The 22,959-nt window shown below is 47.4% G+C and overlaps 1 long non-coding RNA gene across 6 annotated transcripts in view; it reads left to right on the top strand.

Moving 5' to 3' along the window:
- The window catches only part of LOC126522746 (uncharacterized), a 785,183-nt gene that overhangs the window by 371,287 nt on the left and 390,937 nt on the right, over positions 1-22,959 (top strand). For all 6 annotated transcript variants that reach the window (XR_011895173.1, XR_011895179.1, XR_011895176.1 and 3 more), the window contains one exon: positions 2,802-2,894. This is a non-coding gene — a long non-coding RNA (uncharacterized lncRNA). The remainder of the gene's footprint in view (positions 1-2,801; positions 2,895-22,959) is intronic.

The raw sequence follows: 22,959 nt of genomic DNA, 5'->3' as shown, positions 1-22,959 counted from the left end.
GCGCCCGTCAAGTGGAGGGAAGGGGCAGAGTATGTTTGGTTTTGAAAAAAAAAACTGACGTGCGCAGTGTGCTGCAAGCGAGATCGCAGGAAAGTCACAGCGCGTTTCTGTGGTTCCTCGAATGAAATCAAGAACATGAGCAGGAATTTGGCGAGTTCTGTTCATATCCACTCGAAGAAGGCAGATGCATAACTTGCTAAATGAGAAGGATAGCCCGGGCCCGTATTCACAAGAACGCTTTTACGCTATAGCATTCTTCGTAAGTGAAAATTCCAGCCATTCCTGAAGCCGGACGTTAATAACGAAGGCGACAGGACAACGGCGAACACTTAAAAAAAAAATTGAATTTGGCCCCACATCCACTAAATACCATTAGTTACACTGAAAAGTGCACGAAGAGCTGGGACAACTTTTTTATTAGCCGGTAAGTTCAGCCCGAGTCGCTAAAGCGCCGAAGTAGATAAAAAGACGGTCTTAAGAATGCACCGAGCCGCGCCCCCCTTTGCGCTAGATGCGCGTAAACCAGTTTTTCTATTTTGCTATTCGCTTGTTCGACCATCTACAGTGCATCTCGATCGCGTAGCTGCGTACTTGCGCGTAGCCACGTATGTACCGAGTTTCTGCTCTAAAGCACGCGAGGCAAAATACAGGAATTCACAGCGCGATAAGGGTTGCGTCTCATGCATGCGAAACTATATACGCCGTAGTCCCGCTCCCATCTTAGCTTGCCTAGATATACCAATTACGTTTTACGAACCATTCCATTCGCGTTTATACATACATATATAATATATTCCTCGAAGCGTAACCTTCTGTGTTACTTTCCCTTCGTTCTCCTCATTTCCTATGCAAATCACACGCGTTTCGAGTGTTCTGTATCGCAAGAGCATCTTCGCACTTATATCTGCGCCCTGTGTGTGATATATCGGAGCCGAGCATGGGCACGGCTTTGTGGCACTGCAACGACCTGCGGGCCGAGATAATGTCTTCTGACAACCGACCATATACCTGTCTTCGAATAGTGCACTGAGCGGCCATTTGCGGCTAAGCGGAAGCTTATAAGCATGCAGGAAGAAGTCCGTTATTCTCAGTATGGCGGTGGTCGTGATTTTCTCGATAAGTTCGTCCGACTTGGGAAAGTAGTTGCAACGGTTGCTGAAAGCAATGTGCGAGTGTGAGCATGCCTGCTTTACGATGGATCTGCCATATATACACCAGACAAGCATAGCTTTATTTGAAAGTGTGTATACCATGCCACTGCGGAGTAAGCCCGGTGAATACGCAGTTAAAGCGTCACTGTTCCCTTCGCGGAAGAGCGCGCGGCCCTCTTGGAAGCTGTTTGCGGCGACGGTATAGCTCTTATACGTACGTGACCTTACACTGTCTCGTGTTTAGAACGGTGACGTTCACGCATGTGGGACAGACCGTGTAACAAACCACTTAGTATAGGATTGAAATGAACGCTCATCATGGATTAGCAACTTTCGGAGGTTCTTTTTACTTTAGTTCTAGTGCGAACATTGCAGAAGTATTGGTCAAGAGCTATTTGCCTGCTTCTTGAGAAGGTAAGATCACTTTGGGAAGTTAAGGTTATTATGTTGGGTCATTCGACCACCTATCACCAACAAGCCCAATTAGCCGCCCTGCTTGCTCAAGCACTGGCGTTTTCAAGTCTTGTCCTTTGATATTTTCGAAGTAGCAGAACGATTAATTCAAGGCATCATCCGAGAACGTGTGGGCCAATAACAAATGCCGATGCATTCGATAAGGGCAGCGCGTGCGCATTTTTCTTTCTAAAGAGTCATTTAGGGAATCCACCATGAACTGTGGTCTTCCAGCTATATACTGCTTTCTCGGTATTACATTGAACGACACGGGTGTTTCTTTGCTCCAGGCATCCTTTATGGGTACAGATGTGAAGGGGCTCTGTATGCCGTGCACATACATGTGTATTAAAGTGCGCATCTTGGGCGACATCCGTGTACTGCTGAAGTACCGCGGCGTCTCTGACACCAGAAATTGTGCCAGTGTTCCATAAGGACACTTTTATCGTGGACCCTTTCGAGTGAAGTAAGTTCGATCAACTTCATGTCCCTTGTGCGCGCCTATTACCCACCGCTGTCGCACCATCCGCGTAGTGGCTACACGGAAACAAGAAACGCTTGGACGCACTCTTTCTATATAGCGTCGCTTTTTGCAGTTGTTGCAGGCTGGCATGCTATCGTGGACTTGGCGTCTTCATCAATTACTTAAGTTCCCCCCTCTTTACCAAACTGTATCCGACGCCGAACGCGCGCGCTCCAAGGAAAGCGAAGACACCATTAAAGGCAGACGAAAGACGAACGAACCACCCCACGCCATTTCATGTGTCTCTTGAAGCTAAGTGGAAGCCGGCACTGCTAACTCGGAATTGCTGCGCGTCCCCTAGCAGAGAGATGTGGTCACCCGATGGTTTCTTCCGAGGGACCGCAGCCACCCACTGGAGTGCTGCTGAGGTCCTGCAAAAATTATTTCGAGGTAATTACTCTCGGGAAGCTGAACGTTGACAGAGCTTGACGTCGCATAATGTGCGGTGTTTGTTGCCCTGAGCTTGCAGATGCTTCTTCTAGAAGCTTCCTCCTCCTCGTTGTCCTCATTCTCTCCCCCTTTCTATTTTTCTTCTCAGTTCACCTCCCTCTCTCTCTTTAGGCGCTATGTATGCTCATGATGACAATAGACCCAAGTCTATGAGGCTACAGATAGCAACAGTAACCTTGGATAAAGCTAACAAATAAATTATACCTACTCCTTCTCCTCCGCAGTGATCATCACCGCGGTGCAAATTCATGGATAGCTGACAAGCTGCCCCTGCGCTTCGTGTTCGAGCCGTTTCTACTCTTGGGCAGTCTCCAACTGTGAGTATAAGCTCACCTGTTCATTTTTATCTCTCGTCTTTTAAACACTGCCTTCGGGCGAAAAATGTCTTAAGCATACGAGACTTCAAGTCTCCTATTGGTCGAAGAACTTGACGGCGGCGCTTGCCCACTCCGTTCTTGCGTTAGCACCGTGTATGCAGGCTACACCAAGCCGGCTTAAGAGTTAGTATAAGCTGTGTCTGCGCTGTCAGCCGCACATACAGACAACCCATGCACGAGAAACGCGCCTCCACAAGTGCGTGCATGCGTACCTTAGCGCGTGCGTACCTATGTGCGTGCGTCCCTGCGTGCGTGCGTGCCTGCGCGCCTGCGCGCGCGTTCGTACGTACACACACAAGCGTCCGTGCGTGCTTTCCTACGCGCACGCGTCGATGGGTGTATCGCTGACGTTTGCAGACTCGAGTCCATCCGTCTTCGTATATCTCCCGCTCTGGCGCGCTCACGCGCGCGTTCTTCGGCACGCCATTAATTCCTCTTCGTCGCCGTAATTGCTTTCCCCCGGTTTTTTTTAAGTGGCGCGCGTCGGACCCGGCTCGAGAGGCGACCTTCTTTGCACCGCGCGAACCGACTTTCGGAGACGCGGGCGGCTCTGTCGCGCAATGTCGCAGCCGTCCCGCGCACGCACATATGCATATGGATGTCTGAGCTACTGGAATTACACGACCCTCGAAATCAATCATCTGGAAGATGTCTACGGGCGAAGCCCTTGGACGGAAGACTGCTCGACAACACTTCGCTCACTTTACTTGTTTGTTTCTTTATTCCATTCGGTTCATATCAGTTACGTATCTGTCGAAGTGAAAACTGTGAACCGGATTACGTCGATTCCTTTGACAGCTGTCGACGACGCATACGGTTTCTCCGCTTTGAATGCTTCTGAGCTAAGCTTGCCAATCGATTTGTCTTATCTATATTGCCGTTATTAAACTCTTGTCTACAACGTTAGCCTTATTGCTTTCTTGTTATTGCTTTATACGTATTCCTTAGGCAACAAGTCACAATGATATTAATAGTTGGCTATCGTGTAGAAACTTAGCGCACTTGTGCGCTTAATCAAAGGGAGTCGTGAGACGCTATAAAATGAAAATGAGATCTAAGATCGAAATTGAAGTTCTCAGCTGACACGAAGAAGCTTAGTAAAAGAAAAACAGTTCAGTGTAATTGGCAGAAAGAAGTGTCATCGAGAACATGAAGATGTCATTGCATAATGTCCTCGTGATGACGTCATCAGCCGATGTCACTTTCACGACGCAGACATTATGTATATGTTTCGGTCCTGGTCCCAGATCTGTACCTACAGACGGCGGTGATGGGTGCGCCAACGCCAACTGCTGGCCAGCATCGTTCGTATAGGCGTGGCCGCAGGGGCGACGACGCAGTTACGCGCCTGCGTATCGCGTTCCGAGGTCGAGGCGCGTATAATCCGCGGCGTCGGAAGCTTCCGCGGTCGCCCGAGGAACAAAAGGTCTCCATTGGCGGCGGCTCCCTTTGAAACTTCGGGCAGCGACGTCGCAAGCGCTCGCCGCTGTATATGTATACGAGGATGCGAGAGTCGAGATGATCAAACAAACCGCCACGGCCGCGCGCGTATACTCCTCGTCAGCGAAACAACGACCACGACAAAAGCGGCAAGAGGAAAATGGCGAGCGACGACCGCGGAGGACTAACGGCTGTCGGAGACCGCATGCGACAGAAACTGCGCGGGCGGCCCCAAAGGGGGATATCACTGTGTCGGCCTGGAGTCCGCGACACATTTCCGCTCCAGTCGCGCGCGGTTTTTACGAGGACGTATATACGCCGCGGTGCCGTGCCCACAAGGCACAACAAAAAAGACCGCGCCGACTGTCCGGCACTAGGTTATGGTATACGGGCGAGTGACCGGCGGCCGTCGCCTGTCCGAGGTCCGAGGCGTGTAACAGGGAGCGGCGAAATATATATTCGCGGTCGGCAAAAGCCGTGGCACTGGTTAGCTCCCGTCCTGCGGCGGCTGACCGAGAGGGACATACGTTAGCCGAGCTGCACCTGCGACGCGGGGCTTTGAGGCGGAGCCGTATGCCTTCGTGTTCAGACTCCAAGAGGCGGGCAACGTGAACCTTCGCCACCGGTCGCGACGCGACGTGTACCTTATGCGCGGCTGTCGGCCCTCGAGACGAGGCCCGTCGAGGAGAGATGTCCCCAACTGGAGTGGCAGTGAGATTCATAAGTACACGGCGCCCGAACGTGCTATGTGCTCTCTACATGAACATGGCACCTTCCACACGTGTCTGTGAGATTTCTTTTCTTTTTTTTTGTCATGTAGGGGGTGAGGCGTGATTCGATGCGTCACCAGTGAAATGAGCAGCTGATACTGTAAGAGATTAACATCTCTTGAAAAAGTGTTGGCCGGCTAACAACCGTTGTCATGCATTGCTTACTATTCAGGCCCAAATATTGATTCAGAGTAAAGTGAACAAGAATACATGCTTGAACATAGTGCGGTATGCTGACATCAATACATTGGCTTGTCAACTGGATGCCAGACAGATTATCCGCCATTGCGACTTCGTATATTATTTATAATCTCCTTGCCTTCACGGGTTAGAAAGGCGCCATGTTTGAATATTGTGGGGCAAAATATTCTCAGCTAAGCTGTCACTCCTGGATGTAATATCTTTTTTTTTTTCGTATGTCGCCAGCTTCAAGCGGCGTTCGCGTTCACCTAGACGTCAGATTCAATTTGAAACTTACGGCACTTCCGAATACCACATCTTTACGTAAGAATCTTCACCCTAGTGGAAAAAAGTGCACGGCCTCTCCGTCCATCCGCGTCGCTGTTCTCCTAGCCGTTCACCGATTCCCCATAGCGTAACCTCTCTCCCTCTCAACTGATCCCAGCTGTGCTCAGGCTAATGCAGTCACCGTCGGACGTACGCAGCACACGACTGCAATCCTTTGACTATTCCTGCGCCGCAGCATCCCACGACCTGCGGCAGTGTCACCAGGTTCAGGGAGTGCGCCGTTGTTACGTGCATCGAGGGGAGGGGTATCCGGCGACGAACAGCCGAAAGCCGTGCCGTCGACGACGCCGCCACCGCCGCCTCCTTTGCGAGTACACCGGGGCTGGCTGTGCGGCGGCGCGGCACGGCGGCACAGAAAGCGAGACCGCTTGCATTCCGATTTGGCGCGCTGATAGGGCCCAGAGTTATGGCCGCAGCGACGAGGGTCCCATGTTTCACCCGCCGTAGATGGCCTCGGCCCCAACGGCGCAGCAGCAGCAGCCGCCGCCGAGCGTGTACACTCGAGTGCGCGGCTCCGACCCCTCCTCCTTCTTGGGGGCCGTGGCGAATGGACGACTCAGTGGCCGGTGCCGGACCGTAGACCACTGACGAACCGACCGTGCGGCGCCCGGTGCGGAGCATGCGACGGCGCTCCAAGTTTATGTCACGGCGCCACTGCAACGGTGATGGCGCGAATGTTTCGACCCCCCATCCCCCACCCTTTTCCCGCGTTATCCACCTCCTACCCTCTGCACAGACAGATGGACCGAGAGGTACGGGACTGACGAACGTTTGACGTTTGCGCGTAAGTTTGACGCTGCTGTCGGATGTGTCTGTTTCGTTCTTGCTTGCTTGTTTTCCTTTCAACTTTCCTTACGAACCCTCCCGGGCTTTCCTGACTGTGGCAGCTGGGTGCAGCTGCTGTCTCGCCCAATAGCTCGCACTTAAAAATTCAATTACGGGCCCGATGGTGGGATCAAACCTCGGTCCCCCAGCACAGCTGCCCGATGGTCTAATCATTAGTCCATAACCATGCGTATACTTCTATCGTTGCCAACGCCAAAGAGCTATTTTTAAATGATCACCGTGTCGTGTCACATTCGGGTGGCACTGGCGCGCAAGAACACATGCGCGCGCTCGCCATGCAGTTTTCTTTACGTCAACGATGCAGGAATGAAACGGGCATGTTCAAATCATCTGATTAAGCGCTGCACGAAAGCTTCGCTTCCACAGATTCCAAGATGTGCGTTGGATCTGGATATTTTTTCCAGAACTGTATAGATGTTTGGATGGAAGAGGGTAAATGTCTGTTCATATCGTATATGAAGGCACGAACATATTTGATGTATATTCAACACCGACGTTAAGTCGGCCTTTTCTAATGTGCGCAGGCTTAATCTCATGAATATTCATCATGATTCCGCGCATGGGGTTTGACGTCACATTGCAGCACTGGGGCTGTGAGAGACGCCGTATGTAGTGAGGGTCTCTGATTAATTTTGGCCATCAGGGGTTCTTTATTGTGCGCCTAAATCTAAGTACGCGAGCGTGTTTGCATTTCCCTCCCATTGAAATGTGACAGCCGCGGTCGTAAATCGAACCAGTGACTTTTGTGCTCATGCAGCAGAAAGTCATGTATATAGTGTTAAGGGGACGGGGTTTTGTGAGCTTTCAACAGCATCTGCTTGGAGCTCGAACCAAGTTGACCATCGAAGATGGTTCAGCAGGGAAGAAGAGGGGAGTAAAAACAAACAACAGAAGTTTAATACATCGTAACGGGCGAACAGTACGCTCCAAGGAAAACAAAATATAAGAACGTTCAGCGTGCGTGCACCTCCACGCAAGGACAGAGAAGATGCGACCACACGTGGCGACTCGCTGGCTTTCTTATACCTTCCACCATCCGGGCAACCTCATTCTCTGCTGCCCCCTGATATAGAGAGCCTCGTCAGGACACGTCGGGGCAACCCACACATAGGGGCACGGGAGGGAGGCTACTCCTTGGCGTAGAGGGGTTGAGCGCCGTGAGGATAGGAGTAGGATTTGCACATTCTACGCATAATCCCGTCGCACACACACGACGATGTTGACGAGCGTGATGATTAGGCGCTCCGTCTCCACGCGTTTGGCATTTGTTCCATTCATTGCCGCACAAAGTGAACCGTAACAATAGCCACTGAACAAGCGCAGTGATTGGCGTTCATATTGCCACTGTATATGGTAGTTCAGACGGTTGTTGAGATGGTGGTTCTGAGTTGAGACCGGGTAATAAGCGTGCTCCACCTCCTTACCTTCATGACGTCCTGTTCATTTACTGTTCATAATGAACTAAGTGGGCCTTGAGAAGGTGAGGAGGCGAGTTGAAGGGAGAGGCTTAGCAAGTCTTCTCTAAACCATGTTTGCTCTTCCGTTTTTTTTTTTTACAGAGCAGTCGGGTCCGTAACTTGCATCATTTTTTTTTTCCTTGGCCTCCTCCTTGCACTTCATAATTCACTTGTACGAAGCCGCGCCAGCGCTATCACCGGTAACGGCCACTCGGCAGTGCGGATGACATCATCATCATCATCATCATCATCATCCTGGTTACGCCCACTGCACGGCAAAGACCTCTCCCATACTTCTTCAACTACCACGGTCATGTATTAATTGTGGCCATCTCGTCCCTGCAAACTTCTCAATCTCATCTGCCCACCTAACTTTTTGCCGCCCTCTGCTACACCTCCCTTCCCTTGGAATCCAGTCCGTAACCCTTAATGACCATCGGTTATCTTCCCTCCTCATTACATGTCCTGCCCATGCCCATTTCTTTTTCTTGATTTCAACTAACATGTCATTAACTCGCGTATGTTCCCTCACCCAATCTGCTCTTTTCTTATTCCTTAACGTTAAACCCATCATTCTTCTTTCCATAGCTCGTTGCGTCGTCCTCAATTTAAGTAGAGCCCTTTTCGTAAGCCTCCAGGTTTCTGCCCCGTACGTGAGTACTGGTAAGACACAGCTATTATACACTTTTCTTTTGAGGGATAATGCCAACTTGCTGTTCATAATCTGAGAATGCCTGCCAAACGCACCCCAGTCCATTCTAATTCTTCTGATTATTTCAGTCTCATGATCCGGATCCGCGGTCAATATCTGCCCTAATCGATGTGTTCCCTTACCACTTGCAGTGCCTCGCAAACCTATTGTAAATTGCCGTTCTCTTCCAAGACTGTTAAATATTGCTTTAGTTTTCTACAGATTAATTTTTAGACCCACTCTTCTGCTTTGCCTCTCCAGGTCAGTGAGCATGCATTGCAATTGGTCCTCTGAGTTACTAAGCAAGGCAATATCATCAGCGAATCGCAAGTTACTAAGGTATTCTCCATTAACTTTTATTCCCAATTCTTCCCAATCCAGGTCTCTGAATACCTCCTGTAAACACGCTGTGAATAGCATTGGAGAGATCGTATCTCCCTGCCTGACGCCTTTCTTTATTGGGATTTTGTTGCTTTCTTTATGGAGGACTACGGTGGCTGTGGATCCGCTATAGATATCTTTCAGTCTTTTTACATACGGCTCGTCTACACCCTGATTCCGTAATGCCTCCATGACTGCTGAGGTTTCGACAGAATCAAACGCCTTCTCGTAATCAATGAAAGCTATATATGTAAGGGTTGGTTATATTCCGCACATTTCTCTATCATCTGATTGATGGTGTGAATGTCGTCTATTGTTGAGTAGCCTTTACGGAATCCTGCCTAGTCCTTTGCTTGACAGAAGTCTAAGGTGTTCCTGATTCTACTTGCGATTACCTTAGTAAATATTTTGTAGGCAACTGACAGTAAGCTGATCGGTCTATAATTTTTCACGTCTTTGGCGTCCCCTTTCTTATGGATTAGGATTATGTTAGTGTTCTTCCAAGAGTCCGGTACGCTCGAAGTCACGAGGCATTGCGTATAAGGGTGGCCAGTTTTTCTAGAACAATGTTCCCACCATCCTTCAACAAATCTGCTGTTACCTGATCCTCCCCAGCAACCTTCCGCCTTTGCATAGCTCCCAAGGCTTTCTTTACTTATTCCGGCGTTACTTGTGGGATTTCAAATTCCTTTAGACTATTCTCTCTTCCATTATCGTTGTGGGTGCCACTGGTACTGTATAAATCTCTATAGAACTCCTCACCCACTTGAACTATCTCATCCATATTAGTAATGATATTGCCGGCATTGTCTCTTAACGCATACATCTGATTCTTGTCAATTTCTAGTTTCTTCTTCACTGCTTTTAGGCTTCCTCCGTTACTGAGAGCATGTACAATTCTATCCATATTATAGTTCCTTATGCCAGCTGTCTTACGCTTGTTGATTAACTTCGAAAGTTCTGCCATTTCTATTCCAGCTGTAGGGTTAGAGGCATTCATACATTGGCGTTTCTTGATCAGATCTTTCGTCTCCTGCGATAGCTTACTGGTATCTTATCTAACCACCTAGTTACCGCCGACTTCTATTGCACACTCCTTTATGATGCCCACAAGATTCTTGTTCATTGCTTCAACACTAAGCTCCTCTTCCTGAGTTAAAGCCGAATACCGGTTCTGCAGCTTGATCCGCAATTCCTCTATTTTCCCTCTTGCCGCTAACTCATTGATCGGTTTCTTCCGTTCCCTCCTCAGGTCTAGGCTAATTCGAGTTTTTACCATCCTATGGTCACTGCAGCGCACCTTGCCGAGCACGTCCACATCTTGTATGATGCCAGGGTTTGAGCACAGTATGAGGTCTATTTCATTTCTACTCTTGCCATTCGGGCTCCGCCACGTCCACTTTCGGCTATCCCGCTTGCGGAGGAAGGTATTCATTATTCGCATATTATTCTATTCTGCAAGGTCTACTAATAGCTCTCCCCTGCTATTCCTAGTGCCTATGCCATATTCCCCCACTGACTTGTCTCCAGCCTGCTTCTTGCCTACCCTGGCATTGAAGTCGCTCATCAGTATGGTGTAGTTTGTTATGACTTTACCCATCGCCGATTCCACGTCTTCATAGAAGCTTTGGACTTGCTGGTCATGATGACTGCATGTAGGGGCGTACACCTGTACGACCTTCACTTTGCACGTGTTATGGAGTTTCACAACAAGACCTGCCACCCTCCCGTTAATGCTATAGAGTTCCTGTATGTTAGCAGCTATATTCTCATTAATCAGGAGTCCGACTCCTAGTTCTCGTCTCTCCGCTAAGCCCCGGTAGCACAGCACGTGCCCGCTTTTTAGCACTGTATATGCTTCTTTTGTCCTCCTAACTTCACTGAGCCCTATTCTATCCCATTTGCTGCCCTCTAATTTCTCCAATAACACTGCTAGACTCGCCTCACTAGATAACGTTAAACGTTGCCAGGTTCAGATTCCAATCCCGGCCTGTCCGGATCCAGGGATTCTTAGCACCCTCTGCTGCGTCACAGGTCTGACCGCCGCCGCTGTGAGTTGCTTCGCAGCTGCTGGGGACTGAGGGGCCGGGGTTTCATTGTTGTATTCATATGGCAGGTTGTTGTGGCCAAGTGCTGCACTAGGGTGGCCAATCCTGCTCTGATGAGGGAGTGTGTTACCGGTTCTGGTCACCGGGATCAGGCCGCACTCCAGGCCTTGTTTATGGAATTTTATCAACACGTGGATTTTTTTTTTACTCCGGTGGAAAATTGCGCGGTACCGGGATTCGAACCACTGTCCTCTTGCACGCGAGGCGGATGCTCTACCTCTACGCCACCGCTGCCTGGTTATTCGCGGATGACAATAATCGTGAAAAATCGAAATATACAACGCATGCGGTTCCTGAATTCCACATGTATGCGCGACTTGACCGACGGGAGTTCGCCACGCGGCGTTGCGCTCTCGCCTCACAGGAGGACACGCACATCGCGTGAGGCGAACAAGACGTAACGGAAGCCACCGCCTCACCATTACGCGTTCATGAACCCACCGCAGGAATCGGTCGGCTTCCTGAATGAAAGCTCGGTGAAACCTATGCGCATATCGCGCGTATATATGCACACACGCACGCGCATACACTCGCGCGGACGGTGGTGTCTCGCTCGCTGGTGCGAGCGAGCGCACGCAGCTACTTTGTCATTCAGATCGCGGCGAACGGCATTCAGCAGCCGAGGAGGGAAGACAGGGCGCATCTTCACCGGCGGCCGCGTCCCTTCCCCGCCCGCACGGCGCATAATAAAGCGATTGATCACGCCGCCAAGTGTTGCCGACGCCGCGCAGTCATCAAAGCGTATAGACACAGACACACGCTCGGCGAGCTGTACATGGCGCACGGAGGATAGCCGAGCTGTCGCGTGAGAATGGGAAGGAGTGCGTTTTGAGATGAACGGTGGCGAGTACGCTGGAGAAGCCACCCGCGCGCTCGTCTTCGAGTTCGCGGTACCCCTGTCATCGTCGACGGCCTGCTTTACGCCGTAGGAAAGGAAGGTATACTGTCCCGGCACTTGACGTCGCTCATTACCCGCAGGGGAGTCGCGCCGCTGTTGTGCGCGGTCACCGGCCCTGTATGGAGACGAGGTCGCGGCTGAGGAAGAGCAAGAGACCGGATCGCGCGTTTCCTCCATCGTTCACGCGATCGCACGCGCTGGAGCGATAGGGTGGTCATGTGCTCATGTCGGTGAAGAGCTATTCCAGTAAGCCGACGAATGTGAATATAAGAATAAGATAGTGATTTGCTGGAGCGTAATGTTGAGGGGAGGTAACTTTCTTGTGTCTCACACGCGAAGCTAGCGAATCTTCGAGTGAAGTGGACAGCTATAATTTGACGTCGCGACTTTAGTTACCTGATAATACCATCAAATTTGCATTGGAGGTCTTAAAACACCAATTAAAGAAGCTTTGTATGAAGTGTAAAGGTTTGTGCAAGCACTTCCCATCAACATAGAAATAGTCTCGGTAATAGTTAAAATATGATGATCCGGAGGGGATAACCTAACCGTGCTGCATGGCTTGCGCACGTACAGTGTGCAATGGAGGTGTAATTATACTTTTGCGTGTTTCTAAATAATTATGCACCAACTGAACATGTTATGCCGGATGAAGCGTAATTGCTAGAGGCAACGCACTCTTGTTTATTTCGTACAAAATGCCCACCGAACCATTTCAATGTGCACGCACTGGTATGCTCAGAATCTTGGGAAGCAGGAATAGATGCCCACCCGGAAGCAATCTCGTTTTCAAAACAGAGCGCGTCTTCGAAAGAGATCTGCTGAACTCGTGTCTGTTCCTGTCATGCTATCGGCATTCGTTGAACCTTGGTTTCAAAACACTGCATGAAGGGACAACTCAAGCGTTTAAGCGCCGCGAGAACAGTTGCTTCCAATCCATTCCAATTTCTTGGCACGCCACAAAGAACGAACTGTCCACTCGCGTTTCACGAGCGGTGCCCCTCTAATTGAAGCCGCTCGACCGAACAACACCGCGTCCTGCACGCCTTCAGCGTTGGCATCTGCGCAGCTCTTGCGAACGTCCGCGTAGCCCAGCTCGGAGTCCGAGGCAAAAGGCACAAAGACGCGGACGTCTGTTCGTTCTCAGGACCTCGCTTCACGGGACACGAATGGCGACCCCGTCTCGCTGAGTAAACGATGATCCTCGCTGCCGAAGCTCGTAAGGAAACTGCGGTTAGGCAGCCACGCGTAACAAACCTGTTCGACAGATCCATTTCCAGTCGCCGCCGCCGCCGTCTCCACTAAATTAGCCGCGCATTGTCTCCCCGCACGTTTCTATAGGGCAGGGAATACGGTTCGTGGCACGGCAGTATGACCGATGACCTGCCACAATGCTAGGTGGACGCTGCGAACAGGTAATGAAGAATAGCATAAGTGAGCCAATGAGGTAGGAATTCTTGGTGACCATAACAGCGCACTTGGTTTTCGGAGAGCTAAACACAACTCTTCCTCATTGCATATCGGAGAACACTGGTTTTACTTGCGGAAGAAGCGGGCAATAATAATCGCACTGAACAGGTCGACGTTCCACTGTTCCACGCAGAACGTGTTTCCGACTTTAACGTTCATTTTGACAGGCACCGTCCATTGATGGAACACATAAGTTTCTGGACATCAACTCATTAGTGTCGTGTGCTGTCTGTTGGAGGTAAGTGTAACCCACTATCAATGGGGCGAGTTTATGCTAAAAGGCTTGTGGAGGCACAGCTTTCTCGTTGTGACCCGCTTGAATATTGTGGAGACGCTATAGAGGCTGCATGAGGCCTCTGTATGCTGTCAAAACATGACGCGCCAAGGACAGAATTGCCACATGGTACCACGTGTGCTTCGCCCATGGTCAAGGTTGTGAACATTCTCTTTTATTTTCTTGTGACTGCATGGTGTCTGCGAAGAACCAACTGCATTACCGTTTAATAATGAAAAAATGAAGCAAACATCTTATTTTTCTTTTCAGATAATAATTCTGTTGTGATGCACGTTATTTAATAAGACAAGCAATTGTCCCTCCAGACATTCGCACACATTTAATTTGGTTATTGCGAACTGGTGTTATAAATGATACAGGGTCTGTAATGTCAGCGCAGTCATTTACGTTACTGACAACTGCAGGAACGCAATAGGCGATATAGTGATCATAAACTGCCAACAAGAAGACGTGCGCAAGCATGCCCGCGATCAGGCAGACACATTGGAGAAATCGACGGCGCAAACCTGCCCTACGACTTAAAGCAGGGTACTATCCGCACTCTTCGGCAATCGGTCAGATTTGTTGCGATTAGTCTCCAAATCGAAATGCAATTACAACCTCGCCGTGCTGGAAATAAATCAAGGCACATATTCAGGAGAAAGTTCTCACGCTAAATCCTTTCGTAAGAGCATACGCCATCGGCAATCGTTATCGCGGACACATCTTTAGCAATGGCAGCCGGCTATTGGCAAACGTCACCATGCTAACAAAAAATTTTTCTGAATTCTGCCGCTGGTGTTTCCGCACACGTGTAGAGGCACAACGTTTTTTTTTTTTTTTTACGTCTTCCACAAGCTCCGAAAACAGCTACTCCGAAACCCGAGTAGGACCGTCTTGATTTAAGGAGAAAGCGACGGCTAGTGGCAACTACTGCAACTCCATATGGCTATAACTAGGCGCGCATTACATCTCGCCGCGATCCTTGGTGGCCACCACAACCCGCTTTTATGTTTGTCTCTTATTGTGGCCCACAATATATTGCCGCGTTTGGCTGAGCCCACGCGCGCGCCGCCCTCGCTATCTTGGTAAACGACCGCATTACCAAATGCACGGGTCCCACATAACGTGGGCACTCGAAATTCAGTGCCGAAATCACTTGCTCCCTGCCAATTGGCGTTTTTCGGTCGTTTAAGTACACACGTCCCTCACGAAACGAAACAAGTGTATAGCGCCTGAAGCGTGTCGCGTTTCGAGGTGTGCACAAGATGGAGAGCGCAAGCCCACGGGTGTTCTTGGACCCCTCTGTGACGTGCCCCTTGAGAGTCGTCCGTGCAGAGTAGTTGCGATTCTTGATGACGCGTACAGCGCATTATAAGTAAATTATGTACTTAAGCTCGAGGTTGTAGGAGCTTCCTGCATTCGTACAACGCATAAAACCGTGTCCGAGTATACAGCCGAGGTGCCTGTCAAGTTGTATCGCCATGAACCACTGTCGGGGCTGGCCAGAGCAGAAGGTCCGAGTATATCTAGCACGTTCGTAGAAGCACGCAGGTACACAGCCATAAAGTGGCAGAGCAGCGGCGACGATGTCCGTGAGCAAGGAAACCCTGCAAATTTTCTTTTCGTTAGTTTTTTTTTAGTGCTTGCTAAGAGCGACTGTGCATCGAGACGACTCATGCGCACGCGGACGCACACCACTTTGCTGGAGGCATAGGACAGAAAAAAAAAAAAAAAAAAAAGAACGCAACCGTGGGCCGCCTGCCAAGCACCATTAATCTGTGTCTGCTACGGGCTTCTGGACCGACCTTGGTATCCTCTGCAAGCAGCGGCTGAAGGCAGGGGATAGGGGTGGAAAAAAGAAGGGGGGGGGGGGGGGGGGGGTTGCAAGTGGTTGCGAGCACGTACGGAACCCGGTGCTTCTCAAGGGCACCACCATTCGAGGCGTCGTCACAAGCAACCTGGCGCACGGTGGCAGCGCGCGCGAGAGCTGCTTGAGACATCCACGAAGACAAAAAAGAAAGAGTGGAAGCATTCCTGAGGCTAAGAGTGTGAAAAACAAAAAGAAGCAAGCATCTGAGAAGGAAAGGCTGCGTCAAACGAAAAAAAAAAAAAAGTTGAAAGAACCAAATAGAGGTGCGAGTGGTTTCTGTCGCGCCGCAGTCGTCGTCGTCGACGGCGTAGTCACCGTCAGCGCCGGTGTAGTGTCGTTATCCTGCCGCCGGCGTCAGCGTAGCCGCCGACACAGGCCGCAATCGCGCCGTCGTCACAGCCCGCTCGCCGGGCGGAGAGTCGTCATGCTTGCCAGCAGGCATGGCGCAGAGAAGTCGTGCGCCTGCGCCTCGGTTTGCGAGAGATAAGGCGACGTCGCCCAGTTCCGACGCCAGCTTGGCCGTGGCTCGGTTCCAAGAGTTGCGCAGAGGTCCCCATTTTTTTTTTCTCTTCTTTTTCTTCGCTTCCACGAAATGGGCGTGATCGCACGCGGAGGACGACAGCATGGGCACAGCCGGACCTGTGGGAAAGAAGGAGGCGGGAAAAAAAAAGTGTGCAGAGGTATTGATATTGGTGCTTTGTGAGATCGGTTTCAAAGCCCACTATAGTGTGCTGGCGAGCGCATGAGCGCTTCATGTAAACGCCAGACAAGTGAGAGGTTTGTAGACTATTTCGAGTTATTACTGATGTATACAGCGAAGTAAATGGTTGTGTTGATGGTAACAGCGTTCTTAACTTGTGTTTTTCAAAACACATGTTTGCATTGTGCCCTTGCCCTTAGCAGCTGTTAAGCTGTAACACCACACAAACTGTATTGCGTCAACAACTTTCGAATAATAATAACATGTTAGGACCTTAACAAGGCAAATGTTAACGGCAAGGCGGGTTATCAAGAAAGTTCAAATAGCGTGAGACGTGCAAGACTGAAAGAATGGAACGGGTCGCATGTCACTTCCCCTGTCGTTTTCCCATGCGCACCCTTCTATTGTTTAAATCATGTATACTTAGCGCTATTTTATCTTTAAGATGTGACGACTGGCCCGAACTTCTATCCTTCAAGAAAGTCAAGACTTGAAACTATTAGCAGTGGCCTCACAAGAGGTGTTACACACTGAATCCAATAACGTTTCGACTAGCAACTTGCCTTCGTCAGGACAGAGGAAGACAAGCACCCTTGTCCTTGTCGAGGAACTCTGCCCTTGTCGCAACGATGGTTCCAGCCTGAGAGGTGCCTTGTTCGACCACTGTTGATGTTGCGACAATGTGACACATCGGCAGTATGAATGCGTATAGCAGTGATCACAAAATCTGCGTTGGAACTCCGCTGCAAACTCCGTTAAGTAGTGTCTGCAGCTCCGATATATTACTTGCGTCGAAAAGATACAAGCAGCTTAATAACAAAAATAGGAAACTTAAAAGAGAATACACCCACATATGACACGCGCAGTCATGAAAAATGGTTAATCCCTGTTTCGAGAACAAATTACGGTCATCAAATGGTCGTGAACACCTTGCCACGGCTACTGAATTCTTACCTAGAAGCCGGCACTGATATTCACACCTTGGCACCATATCGGAGCTCATCTGTCTTGCGAAGGCTATTATTTAAATAACCGTGGTACAGTGAAATCACGTGTATTTGCAGTGTAGCCAACTGTAATTACTCCTTTTAACGGTGTAACCCATCGCTGTTTGTTTTTCTTCTTTCTGAATGCGTTTCTTGCCACCGGTCTCCCGATATGTAAAGGGGGCCAGGGAGCACTCAAGCTGCCAACAAGCAGCTTTTGTCTTGGTACCCTCCATGTGCTTGTAGATGGACCCAAATAAAATAAATGAAATGAAACAGGTGAGCGCAATGGTTACAGCTGATGGTCATTTTTATCGTTATTCAAGATGTCCGAAGCATGTCCGAAGGCACAATAGAATTATGAGAAGGAAAGAAAGAGAGAAGGCATGGATGTTATGGAAAAATGCGTCTGGTTGGCTACCCTATGCTGGGGGAAGGGAAAGAGGAACAGAAGCATATGAGAGAGAGTGAGATAGATAGATAGATAGATAGATAGATAGATAGATAGATAGATAGATAGATAGATAGATAGATAGATAGATAGATAGATAGATAGATAGATAGATAGATAGATAGATAGATAGATAGATAGATAGATAGATAGATAGATAGATAGATAGATAGATAGATAGATAGATAGATAGATAGATAGATAGATAGATAGATAGATAGATAGATAGATAGATAGATAGATAGATAGATAGATAGATAGATAGATAGATAGATAGATAGATAGATAGATAGATAGATAGATAGATAGATAGATAGATAGATAGATAGATAGATAGATAGACATGGTGAGTTCTCACATGCGTGCTGAATACACCACTACGTCAAAGTGCCAGCCTTGCGATAAAGTAGCGACAGTGGTGGTAATGATGATTAGGACCAGTGGAGCAGAAAGGCAAAAGAGCAGACACCGGAAAAAGCGGAAGAGATACATTTACACTGCAGGTGATACCTGGCACTGTCTTCGCCCATAGGAGCATCCAGAGCCTGCAGGACGCGTAATGCAACACTGTCGACTGTTTCCCGCAAAGCCCTGCTCCTGCCATCCTGACAAATTGACACAGAATTTTCGGCATGGTCGGGAAGAATGTGTCCTTGGTGTCTTTGTTTGTTGGCTTCTCATGAAACGGTTAATAAAGATCGAGCCCCTCGGTTAACTCCCTTTCTTCTTGTTGTATATATATATATATATATATATATAGCATGATATTGCATGTGTGATTTCTTTAATTTCCTTATTCGTATATTTCGGGAAATGCCCTCGAAGAGAGATAAAAAGCAGAGAATGTGTCTCCTGCCAGGGCCTACTCTTCCTGCTGCACTTCGAACAGGTACAGCAAATCACAACACGAAACAAAGAATATACAACGTACAGAGAATATTGGGTACATCATCATCAACGACAGCAAAACAAGTAATCAAGCAGACAAATAATTTCTCTTTGAAGTCACGCACAATGAATGTGTTAGTCATCCAGCAATGTGTCAAACACCTGACTCATTCACACAGAAGCAAGCAATTAAAAAATATAACGAAATTATAACAAATTTGGCAATACAAATTTTTACTAAATTTGATACATATGTTATGAGACAATGCATTGTAGTACAACTTCAATTTGCATGCAGACAGATAGCCGATCTTTTAAAACATGGGCGAATTATTTCCTGAATTACAATATGTCAGTTGTCCCCTTTGCATATTCTATGATTTCGGGATGTTTATTACACAGTGCAATAATTATGTTATTTATTGACTGCACTCCATGGTTCGTGCGACATATTGGCCCGAGAAGTGCTACAACAAGCAGATTATGCAAAATATTTCTGCTCTGGAACATATAAAATAGTTCGAAATCTTGTCTTATTTTCTGAAATACTAGTGCAGCTAGTTGATGTTTGTAACAATCTGAAAACGGCATCACATTATGCGCACGAAACAGGGACACGTCTCTTTGGGGTGCATAATTTATTAGACATAGGGACGTTTTTGCAGGGACAGCAGTTTGTCTGCTTCTGTTTTGGTACAGGTTCCCCAGACAGAAATTCAGCACATAGGTTGGGAATGAATGAAGAAAATATATAGCTGCCTTTTAACACTACCCGGCAGAAGATTATGTAAGCGCCGAATTACGCTGATAGACCTTGCTATTTTTAGGCTAACGTTATCTACATGGTCAGACTGACTCAGATCACTTCGGATACATACTCTAAGAAATTGATGGGAGTGCGCCTCTGCGATGCTTTAATTATTAACTTGCAAAGAAACATCGTAACCTATTCGCTTATTTTTTGGCCGAAAGAGCAGAATTTTTTTGTTTATGTATAACTCTAACTGAATAGCTATAAGCCTTGCTTCTAGTTCGTGTAACCAGCAGTTTGAGTTCTTCTCAATTTCTTGTAAATTTACATTAGAATGAATCGACTTCGTATAAAAAAAAACATTGGTATCATGTGCATAGACGACAATGTAAGGAGTGACATGGCAATTTACAATGTCATTTATGTAAAGAATGAGGAGTCGAGGGGCTGAGAATTGACCGTTGCAGTATGTCATACTTGATAATGCCCAAGTCAGATTTAGTATCATGAATCCTTGTATACTGTTTTCTTTTGCTAAGGTAGCTCTTCTTTAGAGCAAGCGTACTTCCCTGTATACTTTATATTTCGAGTTTCCTAATCGAAATATAATGTCTTAGAGAATCAAACACTTTGAAAGAAAAACGTCACACTGCAGGCATCTTACTCGATTTTCTCAATGCTAATAACTAACCGATCCCTGACGTGCTGTAATGCTTTCTGCGTCGATCTAACAGACTGAAATCCGTACTGTTGCGCACAAATGGCATCGTTTTTTTTATTTAGTTAAGGAATATAGCCTCTGGCATGTTAAGCCTTCAGCAACATTAGAAAAAAGAGGCAGTATGGATATTGAACGGCAATTATTTGATTCATTTTTGTTTCCTCCGTTAAAGATTACTCTTACACGAGCTATATTCAAGTCCTCTGGAAAGATAGCCGTCAGAAAACTATGATTTCAAATGTAAGTCAATGAATGCGTAATCAATTCAGTAACAGCTCTAATAGAAGCAGCAGTATTGCCATCATCGCCTGGAGAGCGTTTGTTCTTCAGTGTGCTTGTAGCGAACGCCACTTCGAGTTCAATAACAGGAGATAAAAAAAAAATGATGAGCCATTCCACTCCGTGAAGTGGATGACCGGCGAAGCTGGGGATGTATTCTGAAATGATCCACTTCAGCGGTACTATCGCCTCACCGATAGTACCGCCATCAAGCGTGCGCTGATTGGCTGTTTGAGCAAATTCAGATGAAGAAGTGCTGAACCAGCCAATCAGCTCATCCCATTTAGCTAAAACAGGCGATGGCTAAGGCGTGGCCAAGGCGATGGTATCGCTGGCAGTGATGGTTTCAGAATACAGACCCTGTTTAGCACATGACACAGAGGCGACAAAGAATTTTGAACAAAGGTACGAACATATTTATTGTCCTGATTAGTGGTCATCCTGACGACAGGTAGGCACACACATTCTCGTATCACCTCTGTTACTAAATGCGTAAGCATTTCTGTGCCTACCACATGAAAAATTTATCCGTGACGTCAGACAATGAATGGCTCATTCCCCCTTAAGCTCACACTTCTGAAGGCAAGCAAAAAAAAATATTGTTATCTACCTTAAAGTTTACTGATCTTGAAAATGGTGCCTATTGATAATCATTCTGCTGAAAATACACATCCAAGTGATGAGACGTATAAGCTCTTGCATAGAATGAAGGGATTTTCCATCAAATTCAGGAGCTGAGTTTTTATACACGCAGATTTGTTGACGGACACGAAAACTCCACGGAACCCTAGCCATAAACAGCTTCGCTGTAAGATACGCAGTTAGGCAGGGACTGTGAATATATAAGACTCTGCAGGTTTAATAATAGCAGCCGTCTGTGCCATATCACATAATAAGCCGGCATCCGGAAAACGCAAGATAAACTTATCTGCAAGTCACTTGCCACGCTGGTAAACTTAATTTATTATATAACTCCACAGGGACGGTAGCTTTATTCCTACCTATCAAATCATTAACTGAATCTCACATTATTGTTCAGTTATCCATCATTCTGGAAAACTTACAGGCATAAAAATTTGTTTTTGCCTTCTTTAGGTCCGCATTCTGTTTGTTTCTAAATTCTTTTGTATTCTAAAAGGCCTTCTGGTTCTTTAGTGCGCAAACAATGCGCAAACAGCTTATTTTTCATGTTTGGAGCGCTGCTGTAACCCATTTCATTTTTACTTTCTTGTGTTTCTTTACGGTAACATATGTAAACACGACGTTATATTGCAAGCATTTTTTTCTGTAAACAAGTTGTATGCCTTCGAGGAATCAGTTTCCTGGAAAGCGCCATACCAGTTACAGTCCAGCATTGACGAATGAGAGCGGTGAAAGTTTGTATCGTTAATAAATCTTCGAGTAAATTTCGTGGGTCCTGTCGTTTAGACATTGTAAATAGCGCACAAAATGGTAAGTTACTACTTACACCAGGCGGAAATACCCCAGTCGAAGCAGTTTCCGCCAACAACTTTGTGAAACATTCATCTATAAGCGTTTCTCATGTGTGACATATCCTGTGGGAGCACTATCAATATATTCACACCCACACAAAAGCATTATTTCCAACAGTCCTACCTGAGAGGGGCTATTTTTAGAAGTATATATAGTTAGGTCACCAATAAACACATAAAATTATTTGTTGCAAGTCACACGCTGGAGAAGATTTTCCATAAATTCAAGAAATGCACCAGTATTACTATCAGCAGTACGCAAGTATGTTGCGATGTTGCAGTGTACAACACTAACTACTTCATAATCACTGTATACAACATAAGGCCAAAACCATAAGGTCAACTTTCATAATGAAGGCTTTGTTTAACACACAACGATACACCGTTGCCATGTTTTCCATTCCGAAATGTTAAAGACCCTTAAAGGGCCTGACAACCAGTTTTATTGGTACCATTCTTTTAGTACAATGGAAAGCTAACCGGTCAGTGTCAAATCATGAAGCGCTAACGCGGAAAACGCCGGGGAACATTTTTTATCAGAATTTTTCGCTCTGCAGTGAGGATGTAGTCGTTCACTGGAAGCATGCTCAAAATGGTGATAGGTAAGCGCGATAGCGATTATACCCCGGCATTAGTGGGAGGCAGACGACAAGTGTGGTCGTAGCTGTAACAAAGTGTGATTTTGTTTATGAAGTCCATGTTCCTGCGACTCATGCTTTCCGAATTGTTAAATTATTTCTGCGATAATAGCTATATGTTTTCGTGGTTTCCTATCCCACTGCTTTGGTATTTAACCAGTCAAAACGAAACCAATCGGATCGAAAACGAAAAAACGCCTTTACACGTGATACGGAGTTCAGCCTGTTGCCGTTGCCACGCGTGCGTTTTGGTTTCCGAAGCGTAGAGTAATGCGCGAGTGTCTAATAATACACCAACTGCAACCTTAAGCAATAATTATGTTGTACTTAAAAACAGTCCACTTACGTACAGTGATGTCAAA

This window comes from Dermacentor andersoni, chromosome 6 (assembly GCF_023375885.2).
Source record: "Dermacentor andersoni chromosome 6, qqDerAnde1_hic_scaffold, whole genome shotgun sequence".
NCBI lineage: Eukaryota > Metazoa > Arthropoda > Arachnida > Ixodida > Ixodidae > Dermacentor > Dermacentor andersoni.
Note: the sequence above shows the minus strand (reverse complement) of the source record. Positions and strands in the feature narration are given on the sequence as shown.